Source organism: Ailuropoda melanoleuca, chromosome 17 (genome assembly GCF_002007445.2).
Source record: "Ailuropoda melanoleuca isolate Jingjing chromosome 17, ASM200744v2, whole genome shotgun sequence".
Lineage (NCBI taxonomy): Eukaryota > Metazoa > Chordata > Mammalia > Carnivora > Ursidae > Ailuropoda > Ailuropoda melanoleuca.
Window position 1 is genome coordinate 10,425,981 of NC_048234.1, and position 9,529 is coordinate 10,435,509.

Sequence of the window (9,529 nt, forward strand, 5' to 3'; positions counted from 1 at the left end):
CTTACAAAACATTTAAAGAAGAATGATACAAATCCTGACAAATTTTTATAAAGGAGTTTCATGAAAAGGGGTGGGAAAACATCTCATTTCATTCTATGTGTCCAATATTATCCTGATACCACCCCAGAGAAAGGCATAACAAGAAAAGAAAACTACAAACCAATAGTCCTTATGAATATAGATAAAAGAATTCTAAAGCCACAACTGAATCTAGCAACATAGCAAGGATTATATACCATGAACAAGCAGGATTTATCCAAGGAATGCAAGGTTGGTTTAACATATGAAATCAATCTGTGTAATACACCTTATTAATAAAATAAAGGACAAAAATCACATGATCATATCAATACAGAAAAAGCATTTAATAAAAATCTAACACCTTTCATGATAAAAATCAATCAACAAATAAAAAAATTAAGATAGAAGGAAGCTTCTTCAATCTACTAAAAGCCATCTAGGGGCACCCAGGTGGCTCAGTCGGTTGAGCGGCAGACTCTTGGTATCAGCTCAGGTGGTGATCTCAGGGTTGTGAGACTGAGCCCTCTGTTGGGCTCTGCACTCAGTAGGGAGTTTGCTTGAGATTTTTCTCTCTCTCTCTCCCTTGCCCCCCAAACCCTGCTCATGCTCCCACACCCCCTCTCTCAATAAACAAACAAACAAACAAATAAAATAATAAAAGCCATCTATGGAAAACTCATAGCCAATAGCATATTTAATGGTAAAAGACTGAAAGATTTCCTTCTAAGATCAGGAGTAAGTGCTGGATGTTCATTCCTGCCACTTCTATTCAGCATTTTACTGGTGGTTCTAGCCAGGACAGTGAAGGAAAAAGAAAAATTAAAAAAAAAGGAATTGGGGGGGTGCACCTGGCTGGCTCAGTCAGTAGATCATGTGACTCTTGATCTTGGGTGGTTGGATGTAGAGCTTACTTAAAAAAAAAAAAAAAAAAAGGAATAGGAGGCACCCAGATTGGAAAGGAAGAGGTAAAATTATCTCAAATCACAAATGCCATTATCTTGAATATGGAAAACCCTAAGGGATCCACACACACACAAAAAATCGCACAACTATTAGAACTAATAAATGAGGTTAGCAACATTGTAGTATACAAGATCGATACCTTGTACAAAATATAAAATCAATTGTATTCTTATTCAATAGCAATGAACAATCCCAAAAATGAAATTAAGAACACAATTCCACTGGGGTGCCTGGGTGGCTCAGTCAGTTAAGTGTCTGACTCTTGGTTTCAGCTCAGGTCACGATCTCATGGGTTGTGGGATCAAGCCCTGCATCAGGCTCCTAGCTCAACGGGGAGTCCGCTTGAAAGATTCTCTCCTCTGTCCCCCAACCTTCCACTCCTGCTCTCTCTAAAAATAAATAAATCTTTTTAAAAAGAACACAATTCCATTTACAATAGCATCAAAGAGAATAAAGTTCTTAGGAATAAATGTAACTAAAGAAGTGTAAGACTTGTACAATGAAAACTATAAAACATCACTGAAAGAAATTAAAGAACACCTAAATAAATGGGAAGACATCCCATGTTCATGGATTGGAAGACTTAAAATCTCGTTAAGATGGCAATACTACTCAAATTGATCTGTATGTTCAATACAATCTCTTTCAAAATACTTGCTGATTCCTTGCAAAAATTGACAGGCTAATCCTAAGATTTATATGGAAATGCAAGGGCCCGGAATAGCCTAAACAATGTTGAAAAAAAAAAAAAAAAAAGCAAAGTTGGAGAACTGACACTTTCTGATTTCAAAACTTACTGCAAATCCACAGTAATCAAGACCATGTGGTACTGGCATGAAGGCAGACATAGAGATTGCTGGAGTAGAACTGAGAGTCCAGAAATAAACCCTTACTTTTATGGTCAGGTGATATTCAGCAAAGGTCCAATGGCAATTCAATGGGGGAAAGAAAGGCCTTTCTTTTTTCTTTTTTTCCTCTTTTTTAAAGATTTTATTTTTATTTATTTATTTGACAGAGAGATAGCCAGTGAGAGAGGGAACACAGCAGGGGGAGTGTGAGAGGAAGAAGCAGGCTCCTAGCAGAGGAGCCTGATGTGGGGCTCGATCCCAGAACACCAGGATCACGCCCTGAGCCGAAGGCAGATGCTTAACGACTGTGCCACCCAGGCGCCCCTCTTTTTTCTTTTTTTTTCAAAAAGAGCTTATTTATTTATTTATTTATTTATTTATTTATTTATTTATTTGACAGAGAAAGAGAGAGAAGCGGCAAGAGAGGGAACACAAGCAGGGGGAGTGGGAGAGGGAGAGGGAGAGGGAGAAGCAAGCCTCCCACTGAGCAGGGAGCCTGATGGCAGGCCGATCCCAGGATCCTGGGACCACAGCCTGAGCCCAAGGCAGACGCTTAACAACTGAGCCACCCAGGCGCCCCAAGAAAGGCCTTTTCAACAAACGGTCCTGAGACAACTGGATAGCCACATGCAAAATAATGACGTTGGACCCTTACTTCACACCCTACACAAAAATTAACTGCAAATGGGTCAAAAGGCTAAACATAAGAGTAAAACCTATAAAATTCTTAGAACTAAACACAGATGTACATCTTGTGACCCTGGATTAGACAACAATTTCTTAGATACGATACCAAAAGCCCCAGCAACCAAATAAAAAACAGATAAACAGGACTTATCAAAATTTAAAACTTTTGTACATCAAATGGCATTATGAACACTGTGAAAAGACAGTCTACAAATTGGGAGAAAATATTTGCAAATCATATATCTGATAAGAGTCTAGGATCTAGAATGCATAAGGGACTTTTACGACTCAATGGCAGAAAGACAAATAATTCAATTTTTTAAATGGGCAAAGAATTTGCATGGACATTTCCCCGAAGAAGATACACAAAAACAAGTCCCATAGCTTATAACTTGTCGCTTCACAGAGAGGTGAAGTGGCTGAGGCTGAGTGACGGGACAGCTTGCCCAGAGCCACCAAACACCGCTGGCAAGTGGCAGAGCTGTCTCTTAAACCAGGTCTGTTTGCACTCCAGCTGCCCTCCTGGCAATGCCCACATCTGCCCTACGCAGAGACAGATCTCCCTGAAGATCCTTAGTAAGGAAAAGGCCGCTTAAGTTTTTCTTAGACATGTGGTTCCTTCCCAAGATCAGCAGACTTTAAGGATATCAGATCTCCAGTTACACAGAAAGGGTGCTGGGGAGGACTTGTGAACTAGGACGAAGAGTCGCCCCTGGGGGTGACTTCCGACTCAGGCCCTTAGGAAAGGTAGGTGGTTGAAGCACTAGGCTCCAGGGGGGAAATGCCTGGTGAGATAACATGGAAATTGAATCTGGACATTCTGCTCTGGGTCCAGCCCAGCGTATAGGATGGAGGACCGGGAATGAGGTTGACAGTCACCATCCTGGCCCCGGGCAGGCCCACCGCGTCTCTCTCCTGTATCTGTGAGCCTCCTGCCTCTTCAATCTCTTTTCTGGGAATCTTGTTCTATTTTCCACCAAATGCTTAAGCTGCAAGCCTGTATCCTGTCTCTGGGGACTTCTGCAATTCCTTTATCTGAAATGAAACACTTGTTTCTGCAGCTGACTTCAGGGACCTCAGGTGGAAAATGTCATTTTTTTTCACCAGTGCGGTTTGCAAAACACGTCATGTGAGCAGGCTGAAAGAGTCCTCAGGAAATTTTAGAACCCATTAATCGGCTCTTCACTGCGTATTGGAACTATTCATTCTCCATTTATAACCGTTAGTTTCTTCGCAGCTCCCAGGAGAAGGGTGGGCGCTTCCTCAAGCCAAGCGCTCAGTACCGTCACTACCAAGAATTAGGGGTTTGGCGCAGCGTTGCTCTTTAGCTCTCCAGTGATGATCCCCCTTTCTCGGTTGCCCGCAGAACCCCAGCGCGGCAGTATCAGCCACACCTCGGAGCATGAGCCATGACTGGTCTAAGCCAATCAGACGATCCCTTTCCCCTCTGTCGACGATTGGTCTAAGGAACGGTCACATGACTTATTCTGGCCAATAGGATGCAAGGGGAATTAGGCAGTGAGTTTTGGACCACCTCTTTCCTTTCTTGCTTAGGACGCTAATGTGTTTCTAGAGCTTTGGCAGCCATTTTGCAAACATGAGGTAACAAATCTGATGTGAAAACCAACACACTGAAGGTGATGGGAGAAAAATGGAGGAACGAGTGTGGGTCCCTGATCACCTCTTTGAACATCCCAACTAACCCCAAGAACAGCTCTCTCTAGACTTCTTGTTCTTGTAACACTATAAATGTCCCTAAGGAGTAAGCCACCGTTGGCCCATGTTTTTATGGGACTTGCAGTAAAGCACCCTATGGAATTCAGAGCTACACAGATGTTTTGCGTCAAGGAAATCTTAGTTATTGGCTCGGCCATTCAGACAGAAACTCTTGGAAGAGAAGGAAGCTGGGACTCCAGAGCCTAGACTCTGGGGCACAGCCGGCTCTGCGGGCGGGACAGGGATCATCGCGTCATCTCTTTGCACCTTCGTTTCCTCAATCATGAGACGACAAGGTTCCATGCAATGACCTCTAAGGTTTCTTGCCTCTCCCACCTCCTGTTAATCAGTCCATCACAGAAAGCTGCCAGAAGCATGACAGGACACAGTGGGGGCCAGCACCTGCTCCAGCCTCCGCTGGGCTCCTGCTTAGTTCTTCCTGGCATCTGGGGTGAGAGCTCGGATTTGGGGGAAGATGAGAAGAAAATGGAAGGAGAATTGCCACCCCTTAAGAATAAAGGGGGAAAGTAAAACTGGAGGCTCAGGATAAACTCTGGTGGTGCTGTCCAAGTCCGCTGGGTCTGTTATTAATGTGTGGTTTTTTTTTTTTAAGATTTTATTTATTTATGTATTTATTTGACAGAAATAGAGACAGCCAGCGAGAGAGGGAACACAAGCAGGGGGAGTGGGAGAGGAAGAAGCAGGCTCATAGCAGAGGAGCCTGGATGTGGGGCCCGATCCCATAACGCCGGGATCACGCCCTGAGTCGAAGGCAGACGCTTAACCGCTGTGCCACCCAGGCGCCCGTTATTAATGTTTTGATTTTATATATTGCAAAAATGACATGAGCTCTCAGTACAGAGGTAAACTTACAGAAATGTTTCAGATGGTGAAAGTGCCCCTTCCAACCTCCCCAATTCTACCCTCCCATGGTAGGGTCTTGAGTATTTTTCCAGATACATCTGTGTATGCTTATACAAACATAGTGCCGTGTATTACAGAATCAGAGATACCGGTGATGACATATCCTGTTACAACGTGAAAAGGACACACACTCTGGGATTAGTGAAATGGAGCATACGCACTTACACACACAGAGATTTTTGAAAAGCAAAAGTAGACCTACCCTTTAAGAAGCCTGTTTTCAACAACTGCATCTTGTAGACATCCCTCTGAGAACAACGTGCCCTTGTCCTTTTGGTACCTATTATTCCATATTGATTAATGGATTGATTGACTGATTTGGGAGAGAGAGAGAGTGCACGAACAGGGAGAGGGGACGAGGGAGAGGGTGAAGCAGGCTCCCCGCTGAGCAAGGAGCCCGATCCCAGGACCCTGGGATCATGACATGAGCTGAAGGCAGATGCTTAACGGACTGAGCCACCCAGGCGCCCCACACAATTTATTTTTTTAACCACTCTTCTGTTCATGGAAATTCCTAGTTTATTCACGTAATTTTTGCTGTTACCCTCGTCCGCAGAAGTGGGGTAAATTTCCAGAATTGGGGACTCTGTACTAAAAGGGTCATATAGGGGCACCTGGGTGGCTCAGTCGGTTAAGTGTGGGACTCTTGGTTTTGGCTCAGGTTGTGATCTCAGGGTCTTTCTACTTTTGATTTTGGTAATGGCGTCTTTTGTCATACAGAAGTTTTTCATTTTATGTGGTTAAACAGGTCAGTCTGTTTCACCACTTACGGCTTCTGGGTTTTGTGTCTTATTCAGACAGTAAGAATCTAATTTGCTTCTTCTTTTTTTTTTTTTTTCTCTCCCCTCCAGCAGCTGCAAGGTGCCCACCCCCACGGTGGTGATGGGTCATCTTCTGTCTTTTCCCTATGGGTGGAAACACCTCCTTGCTCAGATCCCATGTCCCCCGTCCTAAGTACTTAGGCCTTTCTGGATTCTTCTGATTGACGAATCTGTTTTCCCCTCTTTCCTTGGTGGTACTAACCTCTTTAAAAGTACTGCAACTTTATAAGCATGTTTTGATATCTGGCAGGGTGTGTCCTCCATTATTGTTAATCAGAACGTTCTCGACCTTATTCTCTGTGAGCTCAGGTTCCCAACAGGCGCTGTCAGGCCAGCCCGTGCTGAACACTCCAGGTGAATATTATGGAGGTGAGCAGACGCTATTTTTCCTAAATGAAAAAATCTGGACATTTTAATGATAGTTTTGAGATCCGGCACTTGAGACTGAGGTCAGGAAAATCACCATAGTGCTGGGGCCTGCTGTCTGTGAGCATTTGGGCTTGTTGCTGATTCCCAAGCTCAGCTCACTGCCCATGGGGCCCTACTCCACCCCATGCAAATCACCACCCTTGGGAATTCAGATGTCTCCGGCTGAGATCCGAGTGTGGCAGCTGAGTAAACAGAAGTCCTTCCTCAGAGGCACCCAAGAGCAGCCCCCCCCCCCCGCCCCCGGACCCAGGGTTGCCCTGGGGGCACTCAACTCCTGCCCTCATTCCTCCTCCTGGGCCAGAGCCCCTCACAGAGTCCTGGGGGAAGGAGACAGATTCTGATCCCGAGTGTGGCCACAAGGCCATGGAGTAGCCTTGGTTTCTCCAAGTTGACTTTTTTAATAGACCATTTTTACCATTTCTTTCTTTCTTTTCTTAAAAAATATTTTTTATTTATTCATTGGAGAGAGCGAGCGAGCACGAGCAGGCTGGGGGGCAGAGGGAGAGGGAACACAAGCAGGGGGAGTGCGAGAGGGAGAAGCAGGCTCCCTGCTGAGCAGAGAGCCCAATGCAGGGCTCGATCCCAGGACCCCAGGAAGGCAGAAGCTTAACTGATGGAGCCACCCAGGTGCCCCCCATTCGAACCATTTCTAAACGTACAGCTCAGTGGCATTAAATACACTTGCGATGTTGTGCGACCGTCACCATCATCTATCTCAGAACTCCTTCCCTTTCCCCAACTGATACTGTTCCCATCGAACACTAATTCCCCGGCTCTGGCAACTGCCCTTCGACTTTCTGTCTCGAGGAATCTGACAACTCCAGGCCCAGGGCACCAGGGTGGCTCTGAGGCAGGATGGAAGGAGGGGGGCACGATGCTTCTTGGCCACTGCCACAAGGAAAGCAGCCCCTCAGCCAGACCAGGCCCCCGCGAGTTGGGCAGCACACTCAGTATCTTTGATGATGGATGTTACAGCCCAGGTTCCTCTTGGGATCCACCCCAGGGCTGCCGGGCTTGCCTGGGGGTTCCATTCCACTGACTCTTCTAGAAAGTGCTTCTGACTCTCCAGATTTGGGGGAGATTTCCATCTCGTGTTCCACACTGTTGTGATCTCCACCTGGCTCAAAACATTCTACCAATCGATCCAAACATCCACCACTTTCTGACCCTCAAATTTTTACCAGGCCCTTGGGAACTCATGGTGTCACCAGAAAATGCCCCAGATCTTCTCTGAACATCCGGTCCTTCTCTCACTCTGAGGCACAGGCTCCCCCCCTCCACCTGCGGCCCTGCAGCTCTCTCCGGAGGGGACCCAAGCTGACCCAGTTCCCCTCCTCACTCCCCAGGAATATTCCTCCCCTTCTTCCATAAGAAGGAAGCATTTCTCTCAGAAAAGTGGGCCTCAGGCCACAGCACCCTCTACCCTTTCTTCCTGCAGCCATCGGCTTACCTTCTGGCCACTTTGCCCATTTCCCACATGGGCTTTGGCCGCCCACAGCCCCCACACTGTCTTCCTCTGACCCACACGCCCCCGTCAGCGTTCTTTGTAGTTTTTTTTTTTTTTTTTTAAGATTTTATTTTATTTATTTATTTGACAGAGATAGAGACAGCCAGCGAGAGAGGGAACACAAGCAAGGGGAGTGGGAGAGGAAGAAGCAGGCTCCCAGCGGAGGAGCCTGATGTGGGACTCGATCCCCAAACGCCGGGATCACGCCCTGGGCCGAAGGCAGACGCTTAACCGCTGTGCCACCCAGGCGCCCCCGTTCTTTGTAGTTTTAACAGTGTCCTTCCATGGCTCTTCTTGCCTCTGCTTCCCAGCTCCCTGGTCACCCCTCCTTGTCTCCCTGGGCCACGCGAGCCACCTCCATCCTGGTCGTCCCACCTCAGAGCCCCTGCCGGTAGCTTACCGAGGCTCCGCAATCTCTGTTCCCACCACTGCGTGCTCGCTTCCAGGCCTTTCCTCTACCCCTCCCCCCACCTGCCCTCTTGGCGCCAGGTGTGGAATAACCACGTGTGTTCTCCCAGCTTGGCTCCCGCCCACCGCCCGGGCCTCCTGCGTGATCTCCCCAGCTGCCCTGCGCCCATGCCCGGCCTTGCCCCTCCCTGGTGCCCCTGCTGCCCAAGAAGCCGCCGCTTCCTCAGCTCCGCGTTCCCCCTGCACCCCCACATTCTCCCTTGCTCCAGGCTTGTTCCCCACGAGCAGCCAGATGTGCGGTCTCCTTCTGTCCTTTAAGAAAAAAAAAAAAGAAAAGAAAAAGGAAAGGGAAAAGCCCTCCCTGACCCCACCGCCCTGCCAGCGATCTCACCTTGTCTCTGTTCCCCTCCAAAGCGGGGTCTCCACTGCCCTTCCTGTCCTTCCATCTCACCCCCTCGTCTGGCACGGATACCAGCAGCGCTCATAAGGCCAGGGCCAGTGCGCATGCGCATTCTGGAAGCGTCGGTCACATGGTCACTGCCCTGCCCCCAGCCCAACACAGCTAGCGGGTTCCTGCCACGGTACCTTTGCACGTGCTGTTCATTCTGCCCGTCAGGCCCTTCCCGCCATTGTCCTATGGTTCCCTCTCCTCTCTTTCAGGTATCTGTGCAAATGTTGTCACCTACTCGGAAGAGGCTTTTTCCCACCCGCCTTCCTAGAAGAACACCGACCCCCTGCGGCAAGCTTCGTTTTTTTCTCGTTCTGCTCTGCTTTCCCTCCTGGTGCTCATCAATACCTCAGTTTCCCATTTGCCCACCCTACCAAAAGGTGACTCCGAAAGGACCCCAGCTGAGTCTGCCGGATTCACTATTGTATCCCCAGCACCTGGCATTCTGCCCAGCCCGGAGGAGCCCTGGGGCACATTTGCGGATGAATCCAGGGTTGCTCAGAAATGTGAGGCTGAAAAGCACTCAAGTAAAGAAAACAAACACCAGGCTCTTGCTTATTCAGAGACAAATGCAACCAGCTATCGCAAACGATAAGATAGTGAGTTCTCGCCTCCCACGCTTTACCTGCAAATATCTCCGGTTTTTATACTTTTGCGAAGGAGGTTACGAGTGAAGTGGTTTGAAGTGTTGCTGAGGTCCGGAGCGGACGGCCAAGAAGGAGTTCTTGAGAGGTCTTTGGTGCAAAAAGGTGGTTTT